Raw genomic sequence first — 9394 nt, forward strand, 5'->3', positions numbered from 1 at the left:
CCAGGTCACGATCTCGCGGTCCGTGAGTTCGAGCCCCGCATCAGGCTCTGGGCTGATGGCTCAGAGCCTGGAGCCTGTTTCCGATTCTGTGTCTCCCTCTCTCTCTGCCCCTCCCCCGTTCATGCTCTGTCTCTCTCTGTCCCAAAAATAAATAAACGTTGAAAAAAAAAAAAAAAAAGAGAAAAAAAAAATAAAGAATTCTTACAACTCAGGGGCGCCTGGGTGGCGCAGTCGGTTAAGCGTCCGACTTCAGCCAGGTCACGATCTCGCGGTCCGTGAGTTCGAGCCCCGCGTCAGGCTCTGGGCTGATGGCTCAGAGCCTGGAGCCTGTTTCCGATTCTGTGTCTCCCTCTCTCTCTGACCCTCCCTCGTTCATGCTCTGTCTCTCTCTGTCCCAAAAATAAATAAACGTTGAAAAAAAAAAAAAAAGAATTCTTACAACTCAACAATAAAAAGACAAACAACCCTGGCACTTGGGTGGCTCAGTCAGTCAAGCATCCAGCTCTTGAATTGGGCTCAGGTCATGATCTCATGGTTAGTGGGATTGAGTCCCGAGTCTGCCTCTGCACTGACAACTCAGAGCTGCTTGAGATTCTCTCTCTCTCCCTCTCTCCCTTCCCTACATTCGAGTGCACACTCTCTCTCTGCCTCTCCTTCAGAATAAATAAACTTAAAAAAAAAAAAAGGACAGCCTAGTTTTTTTAAATAGGCAAAGGATGTGAGTAGACCTTTCTCCAAATAAGATATACAAATGGCCAAAAGGCATATGAAGAGATTGTCAACATCATCATCATCAGTTACTAGGGAAATGCAAATCAAAACCACAATGAGATACCACTTCACCTACTAGGATGGCTATAATTAAAAGATGGGGGGGGGCACTTGGTTAGCTCAGTAAGTTGAACATCTGACTTTTGACTTCAGCTCAGGTCATCATTTCATGGTTCGTCAGTTCAAGCCCCGCATGGGGGCTCTGTGCTGAGCATGGAACCTACTTAAGATTCTCTCCCTCTCTCACTCTGTCCCTCTTCCCCACCTGCTCTCTTCTCTCAAAAAAGAAAAAAGAAAAAAGATGAACAATAACAAGTATTGGTGAGGATGTGGAGAAATTAGAACTCTCATACATTGTTAGTGGGAATATAAAATGGTACAGTCTCTTAGGAAAATAGTTTGGTAGGTCCTTATAAAGTTAAACTTAAATGTAACAAAACACTCAGCAATTCCACTCCTGGGTGTATACCCAAGAGAAATGAAAACATACATCCACAAAAACTTTCACATGAATTTTCATAGGAATATTATTCATAATAGCCAAAAAAGTGGAAATAAGCCAAATGACTATCAAATGATGAATGGATAAACAAAACATGGTATCTCCACAGAACACATTCCATAGAATGAAGTATTGTAAAAAGGAATGAAGTACTAATACTTGACATAACATGGACAAACCTTGAAAACATTCTGCTTAGTGAAAGAAGTCAGGCACAAAAAGCCACACACATATGATTCCATTTACATGACGTGTCCAGAACCAGCAAATCCACAGACAGAAAATAGCTTAGTGGTTGCCAAAGGCTTTGAGCAGAGGCGAATAAGGAGTGACTGCTAATGGACACAGGATTTCTATTCTTTTTTTAATATTTTTGAGAGAGAGACAAAGTACAAGCAAGCGGGGGGGGGGGGGGGGGAGGTAGACACAGAATCTAAAGCAGGCTCCAGGCTCTCAGCTGTCAGCAGAACCCAACAGAGGGGCTCAAACTCAGGAATGGCAAGATCATGACCTGAGCCCAAGTCAGACACTTAACCAGCTGAGCCACCCAGGCACCCCCAGGATTTCTTTTTGGAAAGATGAAAATGTTCTGGAATTAGATAGTGATGGTTACAGAACCTTATGAATATATACTTAACACTATACTTTAAAAGGGTGAGTTTTATTTGGTTTTGGTTTTTGAGAGAGAGAGAAAGCATGCTGGGGGGCAGGCAAGGTGGGGAGGAAGAGGGAAGAGGAGGGGGGAGAGGGAGAGAAGGGGGAGGGGGGGAGAGAGGGGGACAGAGAAGGGGACAGAGGGGGGAAGGGGGAAGAGAAGGGGGAGAGAGAGGGAGGAGGGAGGGGGGGAGGGGGGGAGAGAGGGAGAGAGAGAGAGAGAGAGACATGGAGAATATCAAGCAGGCTCTATGCTCAGCGCTTTCTGACTGGGGGTTTGATCCCACAATCCTGGGATTATGTTATGACCTGGGCCAAAATCAAGCGCTGGATGTTCAACCAGCTGAGCCAGCCAGGTACCCCTGACTGATCAATTTTAATGATAATTATTTAAATTTTTTTTCAACGTTTATTTATTTTTCGGACAGAGAGAGACAGAGCATGAACGGGGGAGGGGCAGAGAGAGAGAGGGAGACACAGAATCGGAAACAGGCTCCAGGCTCTGAGCCAACAGCCCAGAGCCTGATGCGGGGCTCGAACTCACGGACCACGAGATCGTGACCTGGCTGAAGTCGGACGCTTAACCGACTGCGCCACCCAGGCGCCCCTTAATGATAATTATTTAAACTACGATGTACAAGACAGACAAAATGCAAGCAGATTTCACTATTATGTATAATTCATACTTTATGTTCTTACAACATACAGTAATACCTTGGATTGCGAACAACTTGTTCTGCAAGTGTTCTGCAAGATGAGCAAACATTTCCAATAAATTTTAATGTCATAAACAAGCAACGTCTTGCAATACCAGTAGTACATGACACCCAATGTCACATGATCACAACTGAGCCAATGGTGCTTGAAATTCACTTTGATATACAAGTGCTTTGGATTACAAGCATGTTTCCAGAAGAATTATGCTCACAAACCAAGGTTTTTTTCTCACAACATATTTTTGACAACCTATGTAACTATACTGAACACCCCCTGCATATTAAATTATAAAAAAAAATTTTTTTAACCTTTATTTTTTAGAGAGTGTGTGCATGCACATGGGAGAGGGGCAGAGAAAGGGAGAGAGAGAATCCCAAGTAGGCTCCATGTTCTCAGCACAGAGCACGATGTGGGGCTTGAACTCACAATGACATCATGACCTGAGCAGAAATCAAGAGTCAGCCGCTTAACCAACTGAGGCACCCAGGCACCCCTGCATACTAAATTCTGACAACCCAAGCCTGAGGTGCAACTCTGACTCCAGACTCAGATACCCTGAATATGAATGCTAACACTGAGGCAAAGTAGCTGTGAAATCTTGTCCAAGATACTTAACCCTTCTGCACCTCTTTTCCTCACCTGTAAATGAGGATAATACCAAAAGGTTGTTGTGAAAACTGAATTAATACTTAAGCTCTTTAGAAAGAGGGGCACCTGGCTGGCTCAGTTGGAAAAGCATATACAACTCTTGATCTCAGGGTCATTAGTTCAAGCCACACATTGGGTGTGGAAATTACTAAAAACAAACAAGTAAATTTAAAAATTTGTAAAAAGATCTTTAGAAAGAAATTACACATCGCAAATATGCAGTAAGTTATCTATTATCATTGTAAATCAAATACCCACTTAAAACTACCACACTATTTGGGCACCTGGCTGGCTCAGTGGGTGGAGCATGTGACTCTATCTCAGGGTTGTGAATTTGAGTCCTTCGTTGAGTGTAAAGATTACCTAAAAATAAAATCTTTGGGGCACCTGGGTGGCTCAGTTGGTTAAGTGGCCAACTCTTGATTTCAGCTTAGGTCATGATCTCACTGTTCATGAGTTTGAGCCCCCCATCAGGCTCTATGCTATCAGCTGGGAGCCTGCCTGGGATTCTCTCTCTGCCTCTCCCCTGCTTGTGTGCTGTCTCTCTCTCTCTCAAAATAAGTAAACACTAAAAAAAATAATAATAACAAAATCTTTGAAAATTAATAAATAAAACTACCAGACGACTGACTTACAAACATACTGATTTCGTCTTGAAAGTACAGGCTACTTTGTGCAAAGATTAAGACGTTGCACATCTTTACTGATGAACACAGAGCTTGCAGGAAGCCCACACTCCCCAATTCCCCCATGCTATTGCTTTCCAGTACTAAACTAGAAAGTAGTCAACTAACCCTTAGGAGTGAAAAAACTTCCTAAGAAACTATAACAAGGTTATTTCCCCCAGAGGTATTTTTATGGCAAAAGAACCTTCTAAGAAATTTAACATTCAGGATCCTCAAAAAAACAATGTGAATTATAGCAACTACTAAGAGGAGAAAAGAGTGGCATGGAAAAGGTGGCTTGACTATCCACTGAAAACAGGGCTAAACTCTGTTGGTATAAGGAAGCTGAAGAGAAAGAAATATTAAAGTTGGAGTCAGAAAACACACTTCTAATCACAACTCAACCACTAGCTCACTTGGTGATCTCATTTGGTAAAATTGAAAGGCCTTAATTCAAAATACACAATAACTTTCACAATCTGACTACTGTTTCCAAACATTTCTCTCACCACTCTACCCATAAATCCTCAATTCCCGCCACAATGAATTTCTCACTTTTCTACTCTGAGCCCCATAACAACTTATCTTTGCATATGTTATTCACTAACTGTGAGACCATGACCTGAGCTGAAATCAAGAGTCCACTTAACCAAATGAGCCATCCAGGCACCCCTCACATATCCTGCTTTAAACTAGCATTTTTTCCTTGTTTTAGGTATTTCTGGAACTGTTCTTTTTTAGAACATATTTCTGTCTGCAGTAATGACTTTCAATGAATTTTGTAAAATTATTTTACCAATTCTAGCATTTGTAGTTTACATTAGAAAGTAACACATCTCACTGAATTGTTATATCAAAATGGTCTGATTTTTTTTTTAAGGATAAACAAAATGTACCAGTATCAGCGTTTCCGGGTAAGGCTTACTGATGGTCTGGAAACAAACTTTCTGTAGGAAATAAAGTCAAACACCATTCTCTACCCACAGATCCTGATTTGACATTCTATAAATAACACATGAAAAAAAACACACACACACAAACACAGCATAATTAATGATGCTTATTATGCATGTCAAGGTTAACTCTGAGGTCAAAAAAAGTTCTCTACTTACTAAACTGAATCTGCTCTGAGAACTAATAAAAATTCTCTTTAAACAGTTTTTTATTAATCGGAAATATTAATAATTGCCATTGTAACTTGATTTTAAGTTTTAAAATTATAACAGACACTGTACTGTTCTAGTTTAATGAACTAAAATTAAATGTAATTCACGGTGTGATTTAGGAATTACAAAATTGAATTAAACTTTTAAGTGCATGATAACATCTTATAAATTTATCTGCTAACAACCTGACCTAGGACAATGAAAAGACCTTAGTTTCCCCTTTGTATTTAGACATTTGCTACACTTAAAACATTAAATGTCAATAACTTTCACTTCCGCTTCTGTATTATTTCAAGGAAGCTTTACTTTTTCATTTTCCACACTAGTCAAATGAAAAATTGAAAGTAGGAAAATTTACCTAAAAGAGCTCTTTTTCAAACCAACTTTCTTTTGTTTATATGAAACGTCACATTTTTAAAGCCTAAAACGGCTTAAAATTTTTATCTTCCCAAAAGTATGATTTTTAAGAAGCACCCTTTAAAATGTGTTTATAAAAGCATCATAGCACACTAGACACTAGTGAATTCGTTAATACAGCATTCTAAATGAAGTAATATTTCATAATTTTACAAGTTGTGACTAATAAGTACTAGGATGCAATGCTGTGCAGCTATTTTCAAGTAGACATTACAGGGTGCTGAGCCTAAAGAAAATTTCAGTGTACAATCTACTCATATACAGAACATGTTGACTGACACAACAAAAAAAGTCAACTTTTTTTAACCATCCACAATTCACCGCCTTATTATGGCACTCTCTCTAAATGGTCGTATCCAGTTGGGATTCTCCAATTTTATTAGCTAATAGTTCTCATTACTTTAAAAACAGAAACAGGATACGTTCTGTTTCACCAAGTATTACACGTTTCGCTACTACAAGACTTGGCAGGGGGAGGGGGACATTTAGGAAACAAAAGGTAATCTGATCCACTCCAGCTAATTACTAAATGCACGCCAACAATACACAATTTGAATTGCGTTTCTAGTCACTAAGAAGATCACAAAAGGAGGCTGAATGTCCAATGTGTAAGGAACTAGTTTTGTATCAAAAATATATCAAAATGAAGAAACAGGGTATACGGAAACAAGATCTCGCACAAGGTTCAAAATTCATCTGATTAAAGATCTGGTAAACTTACGATAATAAAATGTTCAATTAGCGTCGTTAAAATAACAGTAATTCATCCCATTCAGGTATGACTAAAAATCCCGATGATGTGCTTCTTTCGGGTCTAAATATCTCATTCTTTTACAATCCGGATACCAAACGGACCCGAAACCTCTCGCGGAGGCGTGCAACACACACGGCTGGTGCTGTCTGTTTACAAATACGAATCTCACAGTTTCCCACGTCAAAAGCGTTCATTACCACCATTCGACTGGGGGGCGGGGGAGAGAGAAGGCGGGCAAGCAAGAAACGAAATCTATACAGGCACCTCTGCCTTCCCTCTTCCCGAAAAGGGTGAGCTTGTGTATTACAGGAGTGTGTATATTTACATGTTATATATGTACGTCCGTGTCTAAGCGGGGATGAAAGAAAAGGCATACATGACAAGGAATCGTACTGGACCCAAAAGAATGCTCACGCCAATCCCGTTAACTCAAAATCCACCTCCCGAGGTCTACAGGTTTCGGCCCGGGGCCGAGAACCTCAGCCTCTCTGTGAAGTTCGGCCCCCAAAGCGCCCCAATGCCCTCCTCAGGCCGCCAGGCCGCCGCCCCTACCTCCCTTATCTCTGCCTTTCCTTGGGACACCCGAAGCCCATTCCCGCAAAGAAAGAAGTGTCAGGCCCCAAGGGGCGACTGGGCCCCCGACACCTGCGAGGCGCGGCACCTGAGGAGGCGGACAGGGGGCCGCCTGGCCTTCCCCGAGCACACCCCCTCGGCGCGGAGCGCTGAGTCGCGGCCGGAACCTCCGTACCTGAGAGGCCCGCGAGCTACAGGCGCGCGCGGCGCCTCCTCATCTCAGTGGCTCCCGCTCCCCCCGCCGCCTCCCGCTGCCGCCGCCGCCGTCACTGCCGCCGCCGCTGGAGGCCGGGACACGACGAGCTCAGGACTCCACCGCCATGTCCGCCGCGCCGCGAACTGCATTGTGGGGGGGAAGGGATGGGGTGGGGGAGGAGGAGGGAGAGGGAGAGAAAAAGGAGGACCCGCTGAGGGGAGGGGGCCGAGGGGGAGCCAGGGAAGGGGGGAGGGGAGAGAGGGACGGAATCTTGACGAGTCCTGACCCCGAGGGTTGGGCAGGGGAGAGTCGCGGAGGAGACCCTGGAGAGGAGACGCAGAGGGTTGAGTTCAGGGGTACCCCCCCTTAGTTCTGGGGGCCCGTAGGCGCCGCTTAAACCGGGGAGAGTGGGGGCGGTAAACACCAATGGGGGGAGGGGTTGCGTTTGGAGGCTTGTGGTGGCGTCGTGAAACAATAGGGAGGGGCCGAGGTGGGAGGGCAGCACACTCACACTCAAAGCCGAGGGAAAGGGCGCGCGCGCGCGCGCGCGCGAGGACACTCGTTAGCCCGCGAGGAGGGGGCGGGGCCCTCCAGCGTTGGGGGAGGGTCGAAGTCACCACGGGCTCGCGGGGAGGGGCGGGGCCACCGAGCCGGGGTCGCTAGGTCCCGGTACCCGCCTACCCGCCGGGGCCCCACTGGGGAGACGGAGGACGCCGGCATGCCTGCCGAGGCCCGGACTTGCGGGCACGGCCGCGCCACTCAGCTCTAGCTCCTGGGCTGCGGGCCGCCCTACCAAGGCCCCCAAGCGAGAAGGACCAGAAAGCCGCCTCCACGCCTTCCTCCAAAAGCTGTCCCCTCACCTCACAAGGAGGCCAGGCGCTGGACGTGCACCTTGTGGCCTGGCACACGGACCCGGCCTGACCTGTGCCTCCGTGGACCCTCGGCGCCTAGCGCGGGCTTCTGAGCATCAAGGTGGAGCTAGACGAAGGAAGCCGGGGTCGACACCCGCGTATTCACCTTTGCCGCCAGTCCACCAAAGCTGGAATTCTTTTCTTCTTTAAAATGTAGCCAACCTAGGAGTTAAGGAGCTCAGCAGAAAAATCTCAAGAGCATCCCCCCACCCCGGGGAAGATTTCAGAATCATTTCTTTAGTTTCACTTGGGTTTGCAATCAACCCATGGGCCCCTCCTTCCTTTGCTTTTAATGTGTTAGGTTCGTCTGCATAGTTATTTAAAGTCACGATCCGAGAGAACCTATGATTTAATTAGTTTTTTTTTAAGACCCCACCATGGACATTATTTAACCAACCTCTGACCTCAAAGCTGGACAAATCACACAACTACAATCCTTGCCTTTGACACACACACTAAGCAGGAAAAGAATGTAACGGGTGGACAAGGGTGGACATGGTGAAGGAGGATGCTAAATCTTACGTGTTTACAAAATATTGCCTTATGAAATTTCTTATAATGTGTCTCAGAGGATAGAACCTATGTGTAGTCCATCTACTCACTACACCTCAGAACTGGATACTTATTTATCTGTTCATGTACATAAGAATTTGAAGCTTGTGAGAAGGGACCAAGCATTGCCCAGTAAGTGCTAAGCCTTGAGCTAGGGACTTCACATATTTCACCCCGTTTAACCCTCATAACAATCCCATGTGGTCAGTACTATTGCTCTCATTTACAAAGGAAAAACCAGAGCTTTGAGAATAAGTGCATTTACCCCTACTTGTCTGATGCCACATGGCCCCAATACAGTGCGGAGAGTAGTGGATTTCAAGTCAAAAGAGCCCTGCTTGGCTTCAGAACCTAGCTGGATCACTGGACAAATGGCACCCTCTGAGTTTCCTCATCTCTAAGTTTTTAAAGGCAAAAAAGACTCTACTTCACAGGGATGATGTAAGAAAAACAGCAGGACACAAAAGTTGAAGCCTATAGAGACATGAAGATGATACCAACATGTCCTTCACTTTAGTGAGTGATACAATGTCCTTGGAACAAGTTCAGTTGAATAAAATTTCCTGATTACTTACTAAGAGCAAAGCATTGAGTTCAGTACCAGATTCCCATCTCCAAAAAGTTCACCATTAAGCAAGGAAGGTGGTTCTATTAAGCTATAATAAAAGCAAGGGGTCATATGAACAAGGGCCTGGGCTATTATAGAGGAAAGCACTGTAAATTTCACCTGGGTGAGGCTGGAAGGGAAGAGGTAGAAGCTGGGCCTTGGAGGCTTGCCTGCTATGTGCCAGACACACGCTTGATTCAGAGAACATCATTTAGTCTGAAGTGTGCAGAAGATAAGGAGTATGAAAATAAAAGCTGGGGG

The 9394-nt window shown here is 44.8% G+C and overlaps 1 protein-coding gene across 11 annotated transcripts in view; it reads right to left on the minus strand.

Annotated features, from left to right (window-relative positions):
- Positions 1-7182, minus strand: part of TUT4 (terminal uridylyl transferase 4) — a 138592-nt gene extending 131410 nt beyond the window's left edge. For 10 of the 11 annotated variants that reach the window (XM_086716977.1, XM_086716976.1, XM_086716971.1 and 7 more), the window contains exon 1: positions 7043-7181. The gene's annotated coding sequence lies outside the window, so the exon portion shown is untranslated. Of the gene's footprint in view, positions 1-7042 lie in introns of all 11 variants that reach the window. The other variant, XM_086716969.1, reaches the window with a different exon arrangement.
- Positions 7183-9394: the final 2212 nt, after the last annotated feature.

This window comes from Puma concolor, chromosome C1 (genome assembly GCF_028749965.1).
Source record: "Puma concolor isolate L17-30 chromosome C1, mPumCon1.1.hap2, whole genome shotgun sequence".
Taxonomy (NCBI): Eukaryota; Metazoa; Chordata; class Mammalia; order Carnivora; family Felidae; genus Puma; species Puma concolor.